Source organism: Somniosus microcephalus, chromosome 31 (genome assembly GCF_052327205.1).
Source record: "Somniosus microcephalus isolate GS21.2 chromosome 31, FLI_Smic_1.0, whole genome shotgun sequence".
NCBI lineage: Eukaryota > Metazoa > Chordata > Chondrichthyes > Squaliformes > Somniosidae > Somniosus > Somniosus microcephalus.
Window position 1 is genome coordinate 23,367,827 of NC_141017.1, and position 22,633 is coordinate 23,390,459.

Below are 22,633 nucleotides of genomic sequence, written 5' to 3' on the forward strand. Positions count from 1 at the left end.
AGTGAGATGTGTGGTATATTATGGGATGTTATAGTGAGCAGTGTGGCATATTATGGGATGTTATAGGGAGGAGTGTGGTATGTTATGGGATGTTATAGTGAGGAGTGTGGTATATTATGGGATGTTATAGTGAGGCATCTGGTATATTATGGGATGTTATAGTGAGGAGTGTGGTATATTATGGGATGTTATAGTGAGGAGAGTGGTATATTATGGGATGTTATAGTGAAGACTGTGATATATTATGGGATGTTATAGTGAGGTATGTGATATATTATGGGATGTTATAGTGAGGAGTGTGGTATATTATGGGATTTTATAGTGAGCTGTGTGGTATATTATGGGATTTTATAGTGAGGGCTGTCATATATTATGGGATGTTATAGTGAGGAGTGTGGTATATTATGGGAGTTTTATAGTGAGGACTGTTGTATATTATGGGATGTTATGGTGAGGACAGTGGTATATTCTGTGATGTTATAGTGAGGAGAGTGGTATATTATGGGATGTTATATTGAGGCGTCTGGTATATTATGGGATGTTACAGTGAGGAGTGCGGTATATTATGGGATGTTATAGTGAGGTGTGTGGTATATTATGGGATGTTATACTGAGGGCAGTGGTATATTATGGGATGTTATAGTGAGGACTGTGGTATATTATGGGATGTTATAGTGAGGACTGTGGGTATATTATGGGATTTTATAGTGAGGACTGTCGTATATTATGGGATGTTATAGTGAGGAGTGTGGTATATTATGGGATTTTATAGTGAGGACTGTCGTATATTATGGGATGTTATAGTGAGGAGTGTGGTATATTATGGGATGTTATAGTGAGGAGTGTGGTATATTATGGGATGTTATAGTGAGGACTGTGGTATATTATGGGATTTTATAGTGAGGACTGTCGTATATTATGGGATGTTATAGTGAGGAGTGTGGTATATTATGGGATGTTATAGTGAGACGTCTGGCATATTATGGGATGTTATAGTGAGGAGTGTGGTTCATATTTCACGCGGAAGATTGTTCATAAAATTAAAGTATATGTCACCTTGTGCAGTTGGTGTCTGAACTATTCGTTACTGAGTCTTTTTCTGCATTGTACATTATTACTTCAAATGCAAATTCTTTCTGGCTGCAGCAATCCTTCCGAGCATGCCAGCTAAGGTCTGGTGACTCAAAGGGTTAATGGATGGCAGGCTGCCAAAACACACACGGGCATCTAGCGACATCTAAAAAAAGCCAAACTGTTCCATTCTCCCGGCCCCCGGCCCAATACCCAGTCGATGCTTTTGGTTTAACCAATCCCTTAACGACGTCTGCAGACCACCGCCTCCGCCACCCCCCCCCCCCCCAAAACCCTCCGCTCCTCCTTCCCCTTCTAGTTCCCGCCTCACACATCAGGGGCGTATAAAGCAGGCAAGGATTAATGTTCAGCTGGGAGAGCTCCATCATTGCCTCAGCTGAACTATATTCAGATGTGTGACAGGCAGCCAAGCAGTCTGGCTTCCTTTCAAAAACACAGCTCGCAGCCAGAAGAAAGAAAGCGGCCCAGCTTTTTTTTTCCAACCGAGTGAAAGGCAAGGAAGCAGAATGTGGGACCGCGGAAGAACCTGCTGAGGGAAAAAAAAATCCTCTGGTGGAACAACTCCACGTTTGTCTCTCTTGCAGTAAGTACATCAACTTCATAATTCAATCACCTTTCTTTTAATTTAAAAAAAAGACAGATTCGGCGCTCCCCCCCCCCCCCCGCAATGTGCCAGTTCTAAACCCACCCCTGGCATAAGTTGCTGTGTACATTCATTCCTGTTTTGGCTGACAGAAATATTAATTAGCGTCACGTTTCCAGTAGATCTCCTCTTGGCCGCAAAGTTTTATTCGCTCACTTGTAAAATATTTGAAGTTTAAAGAGAGCGCTGGCGTTGACCCCTTTGCGTAATTTATAATGAAAGCGAACAGGGGGGGACCCCCCCCCCTCACCCCATCACATTTTTTATTACCACATTTTTGGAAGCAGAGTTCAAAACAGTTGTAAACTAATAATGCGGCTTGAATGTGGTGAGATGTGCTCCGGGGTCTGGGGTTGATAAGGACGCACAGTTAGCGAGAGTTACCAGAAAAAAATGGAACAGCAAATTGAAAAAAAATTAAGCTTCCTCTTTCGTTTGTTTTCCTGCCCTCCCATCTCCTCAAGATGTCTCAGGTAATCTGCATCCCCCCTCCCTCCCTTTGCAGTGTCGCCTGTGCATTTATTCCACACAGGTTTGTGGATCCTGCTTCCTCTCCTTAACAAAGGAAAATATACACGGCTTAAACATGGGATTTTTCTGCTCCGCAGGTTTCCATGACTGTGACACTATGATTAAGTGGGAGGTTTCAGTGAAAATGTGCCACAGATGTGTAGACCCCATGTCTGCAACATTTTGTGTTTAACCCTCTCTCACCATCCTAGTTTCAGTCAGTGTGTATCCCACCCTGGGCACTGTGACATGTAACCTGGGACGAGTGCGACTGTCTTTATGAACTGTTTCTCGGCCGTGGCAAGAAGATTTGTCCAGGGCTAAAATCTACTGGGGGGTGACTAAAGACAAAGATCACTGGCTAACCCTGTCGCCATCGTTAAAGTAGATTAACTGGCCTCTCCGTGCCCTCCACTTCTCTGTACAGCTCTGCAGACCCCACTGATTCATGCTTTGGTAGGATGGCGGTAGCCAGTCAGTACCTGGCCAAGCAGTCATTCTTCAGGCGTGATCAAGGGCAGCAGCAGATGTCAGGCTCTTCCGCTGTGGAAGGCATCACATTCAAGCCCTATCCTAATGTCCACCAATGTGAACGTTCTCTCGGGGGAGGGAAGGGGGCGTGGGGAGGGGTTGGGTCACCGTAGAGGGATTGATAGCAGGAACGGCGGCTGTTTTTCCTCCCCATTCTCACCCCTGTCCATTTCTCTCTCTCCATCTCACTCTCTCTCCATCTCACTCTCTCTCCATCTCACTCTCTCTATCTCACTCTCCCTCCATCTCACTCTCTCTCCATCTCACTCTCTCTATCTCACTCTCTCTCCATCTCACACTCTCTATCTCACTCTCTCTCCATCTCACTCTCTCTCCATCTCACTCTCTCTCCATCTCACTCTCTCTCTATCTCACTCTCTCTCCATCTCACTCTCTCTATCTCACTCTCCATCTCACTCTCTCTCCATCTCACTCTCTCTCCATCTCACTCTCTCTCTATCTCACTCTCTATCTCACTCTCTCTCTATCTCACTCTCTCTATCTCACTCTCTCTCTATCTCACTCTCTCTCTATCTCACTCTCTCTCTATCTCACTCTCTCTCCATCTCACTCTCTCTATCTCACTCTCTCTCTATCTCACTCTCTCTCTATCTCACTCTCTCTCCATCTCACTCTCTTTATCTCGCTCTCTCTCTATCTTACTCTCTATCTCACTCTCTCTATCTCACTCTCTCTCTATCTCACTCTCTCTCTATCTCACTCTCTCTATCTCACTCTCTCTATATCTCACTCTCTCTCTATCTCACTCTCTCTCTATCTCACTCTCTCTCCATCTCACTCTATCTCACTCTCTCTCCATCTCACTCTCTCTCCATCTCACTCTCTCTCTATCTCACTCTCTCTCCATCTCACTCTCTCTCTATCTCACTCTCTCTCTATCTCACTCTCTCTCTATCTCACTCTCTATCTCACTCTCTCTCTATCTCACTCTCTCTCCATCTCACTCTCTCTCCATCTCACTCTCTCTCTATCTCACTCTCTCTCCATCTCACTCTCTATCTCAATCTCTCTATCTCACTCTCTCTCTATCTCACTCTCTCTCCATCTCACTCTCTCTCTATCTCACTCTCTCTCTATCTCACCCTCTCTCTATCTCACTCTCTCTCTATCTCACTCTCTCTCTATCTCACTCTCTCTCTATCTCACTCTCTCTCTATCTCACTCTCTCTCCATCTCACTCTCTATCTCACTCTCTCTCTATCTCACTCTCTCTCTATCTCACTCTCTCTCCATCTCACTCACTCCATCTCACTCTCTCTCACCTCACTCTCTCTCTATCTCACTCTCTCTCTATCTCACTCTCTCTATTTCACTCTCTCTCTATCTCTCTCTCTCTATCTCACTCTCTCTCCATCTCACTCTCTCTCTATCTCACTCTCTCTCGATCTCACTCTCTCTCTATCTCACTCTCTCTCTATCTCACTCTCTCTTCATCTCACTCTCTCTATCTCACTCTCTCTCTATCTCACTCTCTCTCTATCTCACTCACTCTATCTCACTCTCTCTATCTCACTCTCTCTCTATCTCACTCTCTCTTCATCTCACTCTCTCTATCTCACTCTCTCTCTATCTCACTCTCTCTCTATCTCACTCTCTCTCTATCTCACTCTCTCTCTATCTCACTCTCTCTTCATCTCACTCTCTCTATCTCACTCTCTCTCTATCTCACTCTCTTTCTATCTCACTCACTCTATCTCACTCTCTCTATCTCACTCTCTCTCTATCTTACTCTCTCTTCATCTCACTCTCTATCTCACTCTCTCTCTATCTCACTCTCTCTCTCGTCACTCTCTCTCTATCTCACTCTCTCTATCTCACTCTCTCTATCTCACTCTCTCTATCTCACTCTCTCTATCTCACTCTCTCTCTATCTCACTCTCTCTCTCTCACTCTCTCTCTATCTCACTCTCTCTCTATCTCACTCTCTCTCTATCTCACTCTCTCTATCTCACTCTCTCTCTATCTCACTCTCTCTCTATCTCACTCTCTCTCTATCTCACTCTCTCTCTATCTCACTCTCTCTCCATCTCACTCTCTCTCCATCTCACTCTCTCTCCATTCTCACTCTCTCTCCATCTCACTCTCTCTCCATCTCACTCTCTCTCCATCTCACTCTCTCTCTATCTCACTCTCTCTCCATCTCACTCTCTCTCCATCTCACTCTCTCTCCATCTCACTCTCTCTCCATCTCACTCTCTCTCCATCTCACTCTCTCTCCATCTCACTCTCTCTCCATCTCACTCTCTCTCCATCTCACTCTCTCTCCATCTCACTCTCTCTCTATCTCACTCTCTACCTCACTCTCTCTCTATCTCACTCTCTCTCTATCTCACTCTCTCTCTATCTCACTCTCTCTCTATCTCACTCTCTCTCTATCTCACTCTCTCTCTATCTCACTCTCTCTCCATCTCACTCTCTCTCCATCTCACTCTCTCTCCATCTCACTCTCTCTCTATCTCACACTCTCTCTATCTCACTCTCTCTCTTTCTCACTCTCTCTCTATCTCACTCTCTCTCTATCTCACTCTCTCTCCATCTCACTCTCTCTCCATCTCACTCTCTCTCCATCTCACTCTCTATCTCACTCTCTCTCTATCTCACTCTCTCTATCTCACTCTCTCTCCATCTCACTCTCTCTCTATCTCACTCTCTCTATCTCACTCTCTCTCCATCTCACTCTCTCTCTATCTCACTCTCTCTCCATCTCTCTCTCTCTATCTCACTCTCTCTCTATCTCACTCTCTCTCCATCTCACTCTCTCTCTATCTCACTCTCTCTCTATCTCACTCTCTCTCCATCTCACTCTCTCACCTCTCTCTCTCTATCTCACTCTCTCTCCATCTCACTCTCTCTCCATCTCACTCTCTCTCCATCTCACTCTCTCTCCATCTCACTCTCTCTCTATCTCACTCTCTCTCCATCTCACTCTCTCTCTATCTCACTCTCTCTCTATCTCACTCTCTCTCTATCTCACTCTCTCTATCTCACTCTCTCTCCATCTCACTCTCTCTCTATCTCACTCTCTCTCCATCTCACTCTCTCTCCCTCTCACTCTCTCTCCATCTCTCCATCTCACTCTTTCACTCTCTCTCCATCTCGCTCTCTCTCCATCTCACTCGCTCTCCTTCTCTCTCCATCTCACTCACTCACTCTCTCTCCATCCCCTCTCCCTCTCTCTCCATCTCCCTCTCTCTCTGCCTCTCACTCTCTCACCCCTCTCACTCTCTCTCCATCTCCCTCTCCCTCTCTCACTCTCTCACCCCTCTCACTGTCTCTCCATCTCCCTCTCCCTCTCTCCATCTCTCCATCTCACTCTTTCACTCTCTCTCCATCTCGCTCTCTCTCCATCTCACTCGCTCTCCTTCTCTCTCCATCTCACTCACTCACTCTCTCTCCATCCCCTCTCCCTCTCTCTCCATCTCCCTCTCTCTCTGCCTCTCACTCTCTCACCCCTCTCACTCTCTCTCCATCTCCCTCTCCCTCTCTCACTCTCTCACCCCTCTCACTGTCTCTCCATCTCCCTCTCCCTCTCACTCTCTCACCCCTCTCACTCTCTCTCCATCTCCCTCTCTCCCTCTCACGCTCTCACCCCTCTCACTCTCTCTCTAGCTCCCTCTCCCCCTCTCTCACCCCTCTCACTCTCTCTCCAGCTCCCTCTCTCCCTCTCACTCTCTCACCCCTCTCACTCTCTCTCCATCTCCCTCTCTCCCTCTCACCCCTCTCACTCTCTCTCTAGCTCCCTCTCTCCCTCTCTCACCCCTCTCACTCTCTCTCTAGCTCCCTCTCACCCCTCTCACTCTCTCTCTAGCTCCCTCTCTCACCCCTCTCACTCTCTCTCTAGCTCCCTCTCTCCCTCTCTCACTTTCTCTCCAGCTCCCTCTCTCCCTCTCACTCTCTCACCCCTCTCTGCTCCCAGCAGGTTACCGACACTGCGTACTCCTAACATTCTCTTTAAATGTGCACAAACTGTGCTTTCCACCATTTTGTTCATGCCTCTGTGAGGATTATTCACATCCTACCAGCTCCTGTAAAGCACAGCAATGTTCAGAAGCCGGCGGACTCGGGAAAGCACAGTGCCCACACAATAGAGCAGTCTCTGGCGGTCGAGCTCCAATTAACCCCGTGAGACCCACTGCACCGAGACCTAAAGTGCAACGAGGCTGCAATTTGGGCCGTTAATTACACAGCTGGCTCGGCTCATTTCAGTGATTCCCACCTTCCTAATGTTCAAAAACTGCACAAAGAAAGGAGAACCAGTCTGCAGTTAGCCCCGCGACAGAAACGTGGGTGTGAGGGGCTTGCAGGGACTGAGACAGCGCCAGTGTCCAAATGGTTAATGCCCTCTCAGCAGGCAGACCCAGTGAAGCAACAAAATCCTGATCGGATCACATCAAGAGTGGGGAACGTGCAATCCAACGTGTGATTGTCTTCAGTTTACCTCTGCATCCGATGTAACAGATGGGAGGACAGCATAGAGTGGGATCTGTGGGTTACACATAAATGTGATTTGCGACTATGAACTTGACATGATTAAGAAAGTGACTGCAAATTGATTTCTGATTATAAACTGACAGCTGATTACAAAGCAGTTGGCTTGTGCTGCTAAACTGAGGGGCGATGATGAGGATTATGAAGAATTGTGCGGCTGACTCTTAAGATGACGTGCCATTATAAACTGGTGGGATGTGCAGCAGCGCGATCTAACCGCGTCTGGCTGTCGGCAGCCTAACGGGGCGTCGAGCTAGATGTGTTATTCGGGGGAGCAGATAAAAGGGATTCGACTTAAATTGGGGGGGGTGTCGGTTAACCTGCTGCTTACTGTACAGGGCTGCGGCACGGTGCATGTGCAGTCAAGATATCCTCCTTAGACTGTGAATGGACTCAACACTACAGGGGAACACGGGCCCTGGGGGAGGGGGACAGGGGCTTCAAACTACATCTGCTGCCAGAGTAAAAATACAAAGCAATTTTTACTTGGAATTTAGTGAAGGAGTCTTGTTATTATGCATTCTGAGAACCAAACCAAAACCACGTTTGAAAATTTACCAGGGGTAGGAAACTTAAGGGGGAAAGATTTATTAAAGGGTTCAAGGGATATGGGGAGAAGGCAGGGACAGGGTACTGAGTTTGGATGATCAGCCATTGAATGGCGGAGCAGACTCGAGGGGCCGAATGGCCTACTCCTGCTCCTATCTTCTATGTTTCTATGTTAAAAAGACTTGCGTTTATGTAGTGCCTTTCGCGGTCACGGGACGTCCCACAGCGCTTCACAGCCAGGGAAGCACTTTTTGAAGTGTGGTCACTATTGTAATGTGGGAAACGCGGCAGCCACTTTGCGCACAGCAAGCTCCCACAAACAGCAATGCGATAATGGCCAGGTAACCTGTTTTTAGTGATGCTGGCTGGGGATAAATTCTGGCCGGGGAAAAATTCTTCAAAATAATGCCGATAAAAAGAAAATCAAAAGACTTGCATTTATATGGGGCCTTTCGTGACTGCTGGGCGCCCCACAGCGCTTTACAACCAATGAAGTACTTTTGAAGTTGGAATGTAGGAAACGTCTACCAAAGAGGGCCTCGATTTAACGTCTCATCCAAAAGACGTTAATGGGTTCAAGCCAGCATCTTTTAAAAAAAAATGTTTAAGACAATGGTTTCCCCAGAAGCTATGCATTCTCTGGTACTGCACCAAGGGGTCATTCTTCATGTTGGTGGGGACAGATATCACACAGCCCAGCCCAATCCTGGCTTTGCCCCGGTGTCCTGGGGCCAATATTTATCCCTCAACCAACATAACAAAAACAGATTATCTGCTCATTATCACAGTGCTGTTTGTGGGAGCTTGCTGTGCGCAAATTGGCTGCCGCGTTTCCCACATTACGACAGTAACCACACTTCAAAAAGTACTTCATTGGCTGTAAAGCGCTTTGAGACGTCCGGTGGTGGTGAAAGACGCTATAGAAATGCAAGTCTTTCTTTTTCTTTCTTAATTCTATCCACACACACGTTCCGCTAGAAGCCACCCTATAGCAATCAGATGTGGGACCCCAGGCTGATTTCCAAGCCCCTCCGTAGCCCACTGGCTTCAACTGCAACCCAGCTGATATCAGTGAGCCCAGCACAGACTCTAGGGACAAACCACATTCCATCAAATACGACCGGGAACCGACTGGAATCCAAGTCATGCCGATGACACATTGACAGGGAAATGCCTTGAGAGTGGGTGGCTCCAGTAGAAGACCAGGCACGGGTGTGGTGGGCAGACCAGACTCCCTCTGCGCTGTCATTTCTAGGATTGTGCGACTGGTGAAGCGCTAACCTGCTGAAGCTCTGCTAACTGCAATCCTCACCCTCAATATTTTGTTTGCTGTCTGAATGTTAATGGCAATGCCAATATTTACCAGCCTAGTTGGTGAGGATTAACTCTGGACTGTGGGTTAAATCTGGATTGTGGGTTATTTCTAATTCTAACTGCAATTATATAGGGCCCTGGTGAGACCACACCTGGAGTATTGTGTACAGTTTTGGTCTCCTTACCTAAGGAAGGATATACTTGCCATAGAGGGAGTGCAGTGAAGGTTCACCAGGCTGGTTCCTGGGATGGGGGGATTGTCCTATGAGGAGAGATTGAGTAGACGAGGCCTATATTCTCTAGAGTTTAGAAGAATGAGAGGTGATCTCATTGAAACATACAAAATTCTTACAGGGCTTGACAGGGTAGATGCAGGGAGGATGTTTCCCCTGGCTGGGGAGTCTAGAACCAGGGGTCACAGTCTCAGAATAAGGGGTCGGCCATTTAGGACTGAGATGAGGAGAAATTTCTTCACTCAGAGGGTGGTGAATCTTTGGAATTCTCTACCCCAGAGGGCTGTGGAGGCTCAGTCGTTGAGTATATTCAAGACAGAGATCGATAGGTTTTTGGATATTAAGGGAATCAAGGGATTTGGGGATAGTGCAGGAAAGTGGAGATGAGGTAGAAGATCAGCCACGATCTTATTGAATGGCGGAGCAGGCTCGAAGGGCCGAATGGCCGACTCCTGCTCCTATTTCTTATGTTCTTATTTCTTATGATACCCAAAATTAGAAAACTTTTGAGTCTGATGTGAGTGAGGGAGCTGAATTAATACAGGTAATAAAATAAAAATTTGTTTCTGCTGAACGAACTTGTGTGAAGTACCTTGAACAATTTCAACAAAGTAAAATGCCATCTGAAAGCATGGATTATTATTTATTGTTACTGATATCTGTAGTGTTTCCCTCACTCACACCCATAGTAATTTCTCAGTTCGGCTCCCTAGCAATGTTGCTCATGCTTATGGTTTTAAGAAAACAAATTAACAAGTGCACACCGAGATTAAATGATAGTCAAGTTAATGTTAATGTCAAAATATAAATTGTGCCTGAGTTGAAAGAAAGAAAGACTTTCATTTATATAGTGCCTTTCATGACCTCAGGATGTCCCAAAATGCTTTACCAATAAAGTACTTGTGCAGTGTAGTCACTGTTGTAATGTAGGAAATGCAGCAGCCAATTTGCCCACAGCAAGCTCCCACAAACAGCAATGTGATAATGACCAGATAATCTGTTTTAGTGATGTTGGTTGAGGGATAAATATTGACCAGGACACCGGGGATCATTCCCCTGCTCTTCTTCAAAATAGTGACATGGGATCTTTTACATCCACCTGAGAGAGCAGACGGGGCCTCGGTTTAATATCTCACCCAAAAGACGGCACCTCCGACAGTGCAGCACTCCCTCAGATTCTGCACTGGAGTGTCAGCCTGGATTATGTGCTCAAATCTCTGGAGTGGGACTTGAACCCACAACCTTCTGACTCAGAGGTGAGAGAGTGCCGCCCACTGAACCACAACTATGCAATAGGGGCAGAGAGTGGATTCATAGGAACGTAGGAATTGCTAGATGAAAAAAGCCCACGGTCCATTTAGTTCGCCTTCTACCATCCTGGTAGTCGCACGATACAATGATAATGGAGTTGGTGGCCAGTCCTAGCAATCAATCGCTATCGATTAGTGGACAACAGACCTAGACACTCATGGCTGGAAATCTTGCACATTCTTTGCTGATGGTGAAAAGTGACTAACAATCTTAATAACGTTTATAACTAAGGATTTGATCGCCCTTGGCGTTGCACATGGGGAGTGAAGATCAAGTGTAGTCTTCAGGTGAAGAGGCATTAGAGGGCGGGGATAATTGGACCAGGACGTGCAGACATTTTAACAAGGGGATTGAATACATTCCGTCAATTTAATATTTCTACAAATGTTATATTTTTCTTATACATTCCTATATCCACGTTTCTAATAGAAACTACCCAAGTAACTTGCCACATTGTAATTACAGCATCTTGCCAGTGGTTGTGCTGCAGTGCCTTCACTGGAGGGAGAGTGTAATTACAGCATGACAAGTTTACATAGATAGTTCCCATTATAAATGTGAATGTAGGGATTTATAAAGGGGTAAGTGGCCAGGAGGTGGATGCAGAGATGCATATATATTATGTTAAAAAGAGAGATAATACCACTACATCATAAAACATTGAAGTAAGTAAAAAAAGACGACTTCTATTTATAAAGCAAACCAGTTAACAGTTTAGAAATTTCTGGACAGCCCATTCAAACTGCAAAAAAATCACGAGGAACAGCCTTAACCCTACCTACAACCATCTAACCTCAGTCTCCTGCTCACTCCCATACCCTTTAATATCCCATCCAGTCTAATCCCACTCTCCTGCTCGCTCCCCACACCCTTTAATATCCCACCCAGTCTAACCCCACTCTCCCCCTCACTCCCCATACCCTTTAATATCCCACCCAGTCTAACCCCACTCTCCCCCTCACTCCCCATACCCTTTAATATCCCATCCAGTCTAACCCCACTCTCCTGCTCACTCCCATACCCTTTAATATCCCATCCAGTCTAATCCCACTCTCCTGCTCGCTCCCCACACCCTTTAATATCCCACCCAGTCTAACCCCACTCTCCCCCTCACTCCCCATACCCTTTAATATCCCACCCAGTCTAACCCCACTCTCCTGCTCACTCCCCATACCCTTTAATATCCCATCCAGTCCAGCCCCTCTCCCACTCACTCCCCATACCCTTTAATATCCCACCCAGTCTAACCCCACTCTCCCCCTCACTCCCCGTACCCTTTAATATCCCACCCAGTCTAACCCCACTCTCCTGCTCACTCCCCATACCCTTTAATATCCCACCTAGTCTAATCCCACTCTCCTGCTCACTCCCCGTACCCTTTAATATCCCACCCAGTCTAATCCCACTCCCCTGCTCACTCCCCATACCCTTTATTATCCCATCCAGTCTAATCCCACTCCCCTGCTCACTCCCCGTACCCTTTAATATCCCGCCCAGTCTAACCCCACTCTCCTGCTCACTCCCCATACCCTTTAATATCCCACCCAGTCTAACCCCACGCCCCTGCTCACTCCCCATACCCTTTAATATCCTACCTACAACCATCCATTAAACATTCTTCTGCCTGTTTCTGAAAACTGCATGGTTGCACAAGTTGTTTCCATTTCAGTCGAGTGTTTCTGTCGCTTGCTGAGTTCTGGTCATGTCAATTTCGAGCGTGGTTTCACCCTGTATAGAAGTCAATCAGCCTTGGGGTGCACCTGTAGTCACAACCTTTAACAGGCGGTTCCCAACCCCCGCCCCAATGGCTGGCAGCAGTAAATACAAAGCAGTGCCTTCCTTGCCCCGACTTCATTAATTCTGGGGTTGGAGGCTGCCGCCCACCTTCAAGTTAAGATTGTGCTTGAGACGGTTTCTTGCCGCCAGTTTGTATTCTTCCCCTCCTGAGCCTTGCTCAGTGCGATTCCGCGTGCACTGGATGCGCTGCAGTACCTCCCCGAAATCGCCAGGTCCCAGTGTGTAGACACAAACAGCAGAGGTACCGTGTGCCGATTCCTCCCTCCTCCCAGCACCGGGAAGCACTGGCGCCATGCAACAAAAAACCTCTGCAACTGCAGCCGGCTGAGCCGATCAGGCTGCCCGTCGAACCCTTCCTCACCGGGTCGCCAACCCTCCAGGATTGGCCCTGGAGTCTCCAGGAATTGAAGGTTAATCTCCCGGACATTCCGCTGTCAGCCACACCCGGGGGGAAAATCACAGGGGCATTAAAAAAATGTGATTTTCTTTCCCTCTTCGTTTTCTTTCTTTTGTTAGTTATAACAATATTGGAGACGGTGAGGGGGGTGCGGGGAATAAAACTGTTTGACCCGGCGGGGTGGTTGGGAGTGGGAGGTCGTGTGACAAAACCGCCAGGAATACAGCCAACCAGAGTTGGCAACCCCCAGTTGTACAGAGCCTTGGTGTGACCACACCTTGAGTATTGTGTGCAGTTTTGGTCACCTTATCTGAGGAAGGATGCTCTTGCCATGGAGGGAGTGCAGCGAAGATTCACCAGGCTGATACCCGGGATGGCAGGAATGACGTATGAGGAGAGATTGTGTCGATTGGGCTTATATTCGCTGGAGTTTAGAAAATTGAGAGGGGATCTCATCGAAACCTATAAAATTCTGTCAGGCCTGGACAGACTAGATGCAGGAAGGATGTTCCCAATGGTCGGGGAGTCCAGAACCAGGGGTCACAGTCTAAAGATAAGGGGTAAGCCATTTAGGACTGAGATGAGGAGGAATTTCTTCACCCAGAGAGTGGTGAACCTGTGGAATTCTCTACCACAGAAGGCAGTGGAGGCCAATTCATTAAATATATTCAAGAAAGAGTTGGATATATTCCTTAAGGCTAAAGGGATCAAGGGATATGGGGAGAAAGCAGGGACAGGGTACTGAGTTTGGATGATCAGCCATGATCTCATTAAATGGCGGAGCAGGCTCGAGGGGCCGAATGGCCTACTCCTGCTCCTATCTTCTATGTTTCTATGTTTCTATGGTCCACACAAGGCAGTGCGATTGGCCGCTCAACCATTCGCCATTTTGAGAAGTGCCGCTATTAAGACAGAAACGAGTTTGGGGGGGGTGACTAGGGATTGTTTTACTTTTAAAAGTCTTTCCCCATCTTTTCCCTTCAAGTGTCAGCCGTGGCTCAGTGGGCAGCACTCTCTCTCGTGCCTCTGAGTTCAAGCTCCCACTCCAGAGACTTGAGCCCAAAAAACTAGGCCCACACTCCAGTGTTGTGCTGAGGGAGTGCAGCACGGTGGCATAGTGGTTAGCACTGTTGCCTCACAGCGCCAGAGACCTGGGTTCGAATCTGACCTCGGGCGACTGTTTGTGTGGAGTTTGCACATTCTCCCCGTGTTTGCGTGGGTTTTCTCCGGGTGCTCCGGTTTCCTCCCACAGTCCAAAGATGTGCGGGTTAGGTTGATTGGCTATGATAAATTGACCCTTAGTGTTAGGGGGATTAAATACGTGGGGTTACAGGGATAGGGTGGGATATGTGTTGGTGTAGGGGTTACGGGGATCGGGTGGGATATGTGTCGGTGCAGGCTCGATGGGCCGAAATGGCCTCTATCTGCACTGTGGGGTTTCTGTGAGGTGCCGCCTTTTAGGCAAGCCCAGGGTCTGTCTGCTCTCTCAGGCGGACGTTAAAGATCCCACGGCATTATTTTGAAGAAGGGCAGGGGGGAGTTCTCCCCGCTGTCCTGGCCAATAGTTATCCCTCAATCAACATCACTAAAACGCAGATTATCCCATTGCTGTTTGTGGGAGCTTGCTGTGCGCAAATTGGTTTCCTACATTACAACAGTGTCTACACTTCAAAAGTATTTAATTGGCTGTAAAGCGCTTTGGGACTTCCTGAGGTCGGGAAAGGCGCTATAGAAATGCAAGTCTTTCTTTCTGTTCCTTGTCTTTGTCCCACCTGGGGCAGGAAGGCTGGATGGCTGAGCTAGGCCCAGGCCGCTCTAAAAGCCTCCGCGAGGAGGTGTTCAACGTGACCACTACACCCTCTCACCGATCCCGTGCTTTCCCTTTCCCTCCCACCCCAGCACCCACCACCACCCACCCCACCCCGCCCTTCACCCAGTGGGGATGCAGCTGGACCTTGCACGGCCAGATCCACACCACGGCATTCCTGAGCCTCGACGTAATGTTACCCCGCCTCACCCGAGCTCCCAGCCTGGCACGTGGCTGCACCAGTGGACTGTGCCAAAAAAAGCACAGCGGGCTTTAAGTTAGCTGAAAGAAAACGGTAAAATATCTGGAGAGCAGGAAATGGAACTCTGGCTACCGTGGGTCACCGGCCAGACTCTTTGATCCTTGTATTTCAATCTGACAATGCAGAAATGATCCTTTAAATTCAAAGGAAAATCTATTTCATTTGATTTAAATGTATTATAATGACCCTCTATCACGGCGCTCCCTCCCACAACTGATGCAGTGTAGTGTACTGTCGTTACATTATACTTGAGGTTGAAAATTCATAATTGCTCTAAGTTCTGCAGCTTAGCTGAATATAGAACTACCGTCTCTGTAATTTATACCTCAAAGTATTCATTTACCAAAACAACTTCCCCCTTTATTACAGAGCCCAGGGTCGGTACCAAGTTTGGGGTCGAAGGTCGCAGACTGTTCGGGTCACTGCGCTGGGGCGCGGGTGACTGAAGGTGTTAGGAAAACAGCCTGAGGGGGGGTTTTGGGGAGAACAGTCACCAGACACTGTCTAGCAGATAAGGGAAGTGCGGGAGTGAAGTCAGGTTATTTGACTCGCCCTGGACCTGCTGCACTCGCTCTGTGCTGGGAGGCATCGGAACTGGGTTCAGTAAGAATGTCCTTAATATCTCACCGCGCACAGCAAGCGGGATAAAAACTTTCCTCCATTCTCGATCAGGCCCTTGGTCGGCACGGGAGCTGACCATTTTCTTTATCGCTCTCCTGCCAGTGTGGCAAACTCCCCCGTGGAATTGGGAAAGAGGTCTATTTCCTTTATAAAAGGAAAGAAAGACTTGCATTTATATAGCGCCTTTCACAACCACCGGACGTCCCAAAGCACTTTACAGCCAATGAAGCACTTTTTGAAGTGTAGTCACTGTTGTAATGTAGGAAACGTGGCAGCCAATTTGCGCACAGCAAGCTCCCACAACATCAATGTGATAATGACCAGATAATCTATTTTAGTGATGTTAATTGAGGGATAAATATTGGCCAGGGCACCAGGGAGAACTCCCCTTGCTCTTCTTTGGAATAGTGCCATGGAATCTTTTACGTCCACCTGAAAGAGCAGACAGGGCCTTAGTTTAACGTCTCATCCGAAAGACGGCACCTCTGACATTGCGACGCTCCCTCAGCACTGCACTGAGAGTGTCAGCCTAGATTTATGTGCTCAAGTCCTTGGACTGGGACTTGAACCCACAACCTTCTGACTCAGAGGCAAGGGTGCTACCTACTGAGCCACAGCTGACAGAGCCACAGGTAAAAATGTTACGACAGTTGTTGTATGTCACTAGAGAGCACGGGGATTATTTTTCCGATCGGGGAAGTTCAGGTACGGAAGCTTGATGCGCTTGTGCTACAGAGCTCCGTGTACTATTTAAGCTTTAAGCTTTCGTAACTCGAGTCTCACCGATCGGAAGATCTACCCTTACAGCTCCATAGGTAATCGGCACATTGGCGATCTCAGTGAATGCGTCACAGAGCGATAAGGATGTGAACTTGTGTCCACAGTTCCCCAAACAACAACAAATTGCATTTATATAGCGCCTTTAACGTAGTAAAACGTCCCAAGGTGCTTCACAGGAGCGAATATCAAACAAAATTTGACACCGAGCCACATAAGGAGATATTAGGACAGGCTTGGTCGAAGAGGTAGGTTTTAAGGGGCATCTTAAAGGAGGAAAGAGAGGTAGAGAGTCGGAGAGGTTTAGGGTCCAGAGCTTAGGGCCCAGACAGCTGAAGGCACGGCCGCCAATGGCGGAGCAATTAAAATTGGGAATGCGCAAGAGGCCAGAATTGGAGGAGCGCAGAGATCTCGGAGGGTTGTAGGGCTGGAGGAGGCTACAGAGATAGGGAGGGGCGAGGCCATGGAGGGATTTGGAAACAAGGATGCAAATTTTAAAATCGAGGTGTTGCCGGACCGGGAGGCAGTGTAGGTCAACGGGCACAGGGGGTGATGGGTGAACGGGACTTGGTGTGAGTTGGGACACGGGCAGCAGAGTTTTGGATGAGCTCAGTTTACGGCGGGTGCACAGTGGGAGGCCGACCAGGAGAACATTACATGGAGAATTACTCCATCTGAGAGCAGCCAATAGATTGTGGGATCATACCCTACCATGATTGAAGAAAGAGATGGGGTAATTGAGGAGAAATAGTGTAGCAAATATACTGGCCTCTGTTCATATGTGTTTTTTTTAATTCATTCATGGGATGTGGGCGTGACTGGCAAGGCCAGCATTTATTGCCCATCCCTAGTTGCCCTTGAGAAGGTGGTGGTGAGCCGCCGCCTTGAACTGCTGCAGTTCGTGTGGTGAAGGTGCTCCCATAGTGCTGTTAGGGAGGGAGTTCCAGGATTTTGACCCAGCGACGATGAAGGATCGGCCGATATATTTCCAAGCCAGGATGGTGTGTGACTTGGAGGGGAACTTGGAGGTGGTGTTCCCATGCGCCTGCTGCCCTTGTCCTTCTAGGTGGCCGAGGTCGCGGGTTTGGGAGGTGCTGTCGAAGAAGCCTTGGCGAGTTGCTGCAGTGCATCTTGTAGATGGTGCACACTGCAGCCACGGTGTGCCAGTGGTGGAGGGAGTGAATGTTAAAGGTGGTGGATGGGGTGCCAATCAAACGGGCTGCTTTGTCCCGTACCATTTAATTACACAAAGGTTTCCAATCCTGAGCCCTTGTAATTAAGAGGGAGGGTATCCGTAAAGCATTTAGTAACATGGTCGTAGAGATTAATTGAAACTCCCATAAACTGTTTATTTTTAATTAAATCTAACCTCTCTCTGCCAAACCTGTAAGTTAGCTTATTATTGAAGTCTGGTTAAAATCTGAGGAGCAATTGAAGCAGGGGGTTTGACTGGGGAAACAAAATCCAGCTAAACTGGTGACATCACATCAGGAAGCAGCCTCTATAAATCTCCAGCTTTTGTCCCGAGCCTTTGTCAGTTGCAAGCATTAGGAATTGTAACGAGCGAAATGAAAGCAATTACCATGTGTAACAATTACATCCTGTGTTCAGCAGCAGCACTACCCCAGTCTCCGTTTGTAAAGCTACAGGATCCCTTTTTTTTTGTTTGCCAGGATTGTCAGTTTGCGGTCAATTTTATTCATTTTGGAATCAACTTTACTGAACAGTGACCCTTGCACAGAAGAGGTGGGAAAGACAGGGTTCTGGAGCCGAGAGAGGAAGGGAAAGATAGGTTGCTGCAGATAGGAAAAAAAGGAAAGGAAGACTTTAGTTTATACAGTGCCTCTCGTGACCTCAGGCCATCCCAAAGTGCTTTACGGTGAATGAAGCACTTTTTTGAAGTGGAGTCACTGCTGTAGGGTGGGAAACGCGGCAGCCAATTTGTGCACAGCAAGCTCCCACAAACAGCAATGAAACAAATGACCAGGCAATATCTTTTGGTGTTGGTTAAGGGACAAATGTTTGCCAGTGTCAGCCGTGGGCTACACCATTGCCCCTGAATCAGAAGGTCGAGGGTTCAAGTCTCACCCCAGAAGACTTGAGCACATAAATCTAGGCTGACACTCCCAGTGCAGTGCTGAGGGAGTGCCGCACTGTCAGCGGTGCCGTCTTTGGATGAGACGTTAAACCGAGGCCCCGTCTGCTCTCTCAGGTGGATGTAAAAGGTCCCGTTGTAGGAATTGTCTCTAATTCCTATCTAAGAACCGAGTTCGACTCAGGCGTTCAAACAAACGAGTTTTAATGCAGAACTAACGAGTTTAAACAGTTTGTACAGGAGAACCACGCAAACAGGTCTTTGCTGGTCGGAGGCTCCACGAGGACTGCCAGGGCGGTCCCGTGGATGGCGTCATGATATCACGTTTCTCCCGCGCTTGGGTGGTCACGTGATTAGCGGCATGACGTCATCGCGTTTACCCGCGCTTTGCCGCAGTCTTAAAGTCTTTACGAGTCCTCCCAACATTTATTCCAATGTTGGGAGGACTCGTAAAAATCAACATTTCATTGTGCAGTACACACGTCTGCTGCATATATGACAAATAAAATTGAATTGAATTGAATTGAAAGGGACCACACCCCGTACATGCAAACAGTACGTACAAACACAGAAATCACTAACAGACTGGTACAAGCTTAGGTTGGAGTAAAACCTCATTAAAGGGAATTATGTACAGTTGCTCAAAGTCCCTCAGTGGCTCTGCCACACCGTGGCACTATTTCGAAGAAGAGCAGGGGAGTTATCCCCGGTGTCCTGGCCAATATTTATCCCTCAATCAACATAACAAAAACAGGTTCTCTGGTCATTATCACATTGCTGTTTGTGGGAGCTTGCTGTGTGCAAATTGCTGTGTTTCCTACATTGCAACAGTGACTACTCTTCAAAAATAAGTACTTAATTGGCTGTAAAGCACTTTGGGACATCCGGTGGTTGTGAAAGGCACTATATAAATGCAAGTTTTTATTCAGGACAACTCCCCTGTTCTTCTTCAAGTAGCACCATGAGGATCGTTTACTCACTCCCTCAGCACTGCACTGGAGTGTCAGCCTAGATTTTTGTGCCCAAGTCTCTGGAGTGGGACCTGAACCCACAACCTTCTAACCCAGAGGCAGAGAGTGTTACCCACTGAGCCACAGCTGACACTGGCTAACATTTATCCCTTAACCAACCCCCAAAAAACATTGTCTGGTCATTGCAGTAGAAATTGATGAAAAAGATGAGAGAGAAATATCATCAATTTCAGGTCAAAAAGAAGAAATGTTTCTTAGTTTGGAGTGGAGAGTGTTACTGATCCACGAGCAGTAACAAACAAAATATTTTGCTACGCTGATTAAATTTTATGGTGACAAGTGAAAAAAAAATCAATGCTTTTCCCATCTTTGGGAAGAGCTTAAAAACATCTCGGATAGTTGAGTCTGGTTAGATTCCCAAATGCGGTTCATCCACAAAGCATGGAGCTGACATCTTTCTTTCTTTATTTGACATAGAGTCAATACTGGGGGACCACAACACCAGAGCAATTCTCAGCTGCAGGACTGAGCTGCAATCGATGTAAGTATCTCAACAATTTCCCCAATACACTGCAACTGCTTCAGATGAGAGCAAGAGAACAGTAACAGGACACCCCATAGACCCAAACGCCTGGCCAACAGAACCATGAATAGCCACAGAATCCCAATGGGCTAACCCCCTTCCCATTCAGTCATTATATAGAATCCCAATGGAACAACCCCCTTCCAATTCAGTCATTATATAGAATCCCAATGGGCTAACCCCCTTCCCATTCAGTCATTATATAGAATTCCAATGGAACAACCCCATTCCCATTCAGTCATTATATAGAATTCCAATGGAACAACCCCATTCCCATTCAGTCATTATATAGAATTCCAATGGAACAACCCCATTCCCATTCAGTCATTGTATGGAATCCCAATGGAACAACCCCATTCCCATTTAGTCATATCGACTCCCAATGGATCAAACCCCTTCCCATTCAGTCATATCGACTCCCAATGGACCAAATCCGTTCCCATTCAGTCATTATATAGATTCCCAATGGACCAAACTCCTTCCAATACAATTATTATATAAATTCCAATGGATCAAACCCTTTGCTTTTTACTTCCACCGTACATAATTTTGTAGAATAAACACCTTCCTATTCACTCCTACTGCACATAATGACAGTGTATGGACCCTGTCCCACTCATTCTCAATTTATAGACTCCCAATGTACCAAACCCCTTCTCATACACTAATTGTACACAATTCCAAGGGATGAAACCTCTTCCCATGCACTCCCATCATGTGGACTGCCATTGCAGCAAACCCTATCCCATTTCCAACACAGTTAGCCACGTCCTGAAGTCGACTAGAGACAATCGCAGAACATTTCAGAAGTTTGAGACTGCGTGTAGAATCTAATTCTGTTCAGTGTCTTGTGCTTTGAATCGAACTGCTGACTGAATGATTAAATGGGCTGTGAGGGACCAATTTGTCAATTAATTAGTTTTACCCAGAGCTTGTAAAAATCCTAATCCAAGCGAGAGTCTAACCATCGCCCCATGACATTCAATAGCATTACCATCGCTGAATCCCCCACCATCTACATCCTGGAGGTCACCATTGACCAGAAACTTAACTGGACCAGCCACATAAATACTGTGGCAACAAGAGCAGGTCAGAGGGTAGGTATTCTGCGGCGAGTGTCTCACCTCCTGACTCCCCAAGGCCTTTCCACCATCTACAAGGCACAAGTAAGGAGTGTGATGGAATACTCTCCATGTGCTTGGATGAGTGCAGCTCCAACAAAGCACTCAAGAAGCTCGACACCATCCAGGACAAAGCAGCCCACTAGATTGGCACCCCATCCACCACCTTAAACATTCACTCCCTCCACCACCGGCGCACCGTGGCTGCAGTGTGTACCATCTACAAGATGCACTGCAGCAACTCGCCAAGGCTTCTTCGACAGCAGCTCCCAAACCCGTGACCTCTTCCACCTAGAAGGACAAGGGCAGCAGGCGCATGGGAACACCACCACCTCCAAGTTCCCCTCCAAGTCACACACCATCCTGACTTAGAAATATATCGCCAATCCTTCATCGTCGCTGGGTCAAAATCCTGGAACTCCCTCCCTAACAGCACTGTGGGAGTGCCTTCACCGCACGGACTGCAGCGGTTCAAGAAGGAGGCTCACCACCACCTTCTCAAGGGCAATTAGGGATGGGCAATAAATGCTGGCCTTGCCAGCGACCCCCACATCCCATAAACGAATAATAAAAAAATAATCCTGATCCAAGGATAACTTTCCTTAACAAATGTGCTGTAGCTTAGGGTCCAACATCACCAAACATCCCACGGCACCTGTAAGACCTGAATAGGGTCACTGGGAGTAAAATATGCATGGTGCAATAGATTCGAGTATAAAATTAAGTGGCTTGTATTGGGGCTCTTGCACATTATTTCAAAAGGAAACAGAACATTTTGGGGATATGCCGATGTTTTCATGCTATATTATATTCTAAGCCATATTTACAAAGTTTCCTGGAAAAGACTGACCACAGGGCTTCCTGATAACTCACTAAATAAATGCAGTGCCTGGTGTAAAACATGGACCAGGAAGATCCCATATTCAACCCTCAGTCTGTGCTGAGCTGACTAGTTTCAGCTAGGCTGGCTGCTCCACAAATAGCCTCAGAACCTCCCAAGTTAGGAAAGAAAAAAAGAAAATCCCAGTTTCGGTCACGGTCCGACATTCCCTGCCAACCCTCCAGGCTTGCCCTGGAGTCTCCAGGAACTGCAGATGAATCTCCAGGACATCGCTGGGCGCAACCCAGGGAGAAAAACCATAGAATAGCACAGCACAGAAGGAGGCCATTCGGCCCATCGAGTCTGCACCGGCTCTTTCGAAGAGCAATCCAGTCAGTCCCACTCCCCCGCTCTTTCCCCATATCCCTGCAATTTTTTCTCCTTCAAGTATTTACCCAATTCCCTTTTGAAAGCTAGGGGCATTAAAAAAAATCAGTTGCTGTCAACACTTTTTGTTATAGCAGTTCTAAAAATGTTGGAGTTGGGAAAGGAAAGGCTGGTTGACTGACAGTCAAGAATCATCCAATCAGGTAACGAAGAGTCTGAGAATGGACATGTTGGGCAACCAATGGGGTGGGGGGGGGAGCAGGGCAGTTGGAGGGAGGAGGTCATGTGACGAAAGCAGGATTA

The 22,633-nt window shown here is 47.3% G+C and overlaps 1 long non-coding RNA gene across 1 annotated transcript in view; it reads left to right on the top strand.

The window, feature by feature from the left end:
* The first annotated feature begins 1,171 nt into the window (after positions 1-1,171).
* The window catches only part of LOC147097641 (uncharacterized), a 47,314-nt gene continuing 25,852 nt past the window's right edge, over positions 1,172-22,633 (top strand). The window contains exons 1-2 of the long non-coding RNA XR_015074297.1: positions 1,172-1,675; positions 19,897-19,960. This is a non-coding gene — a long non-coding RNA (uncharacterized LOC147097641). The remainder of the gene's footprint in view (positions 1,676-19,896; positions 19,961-22,633) is intronic.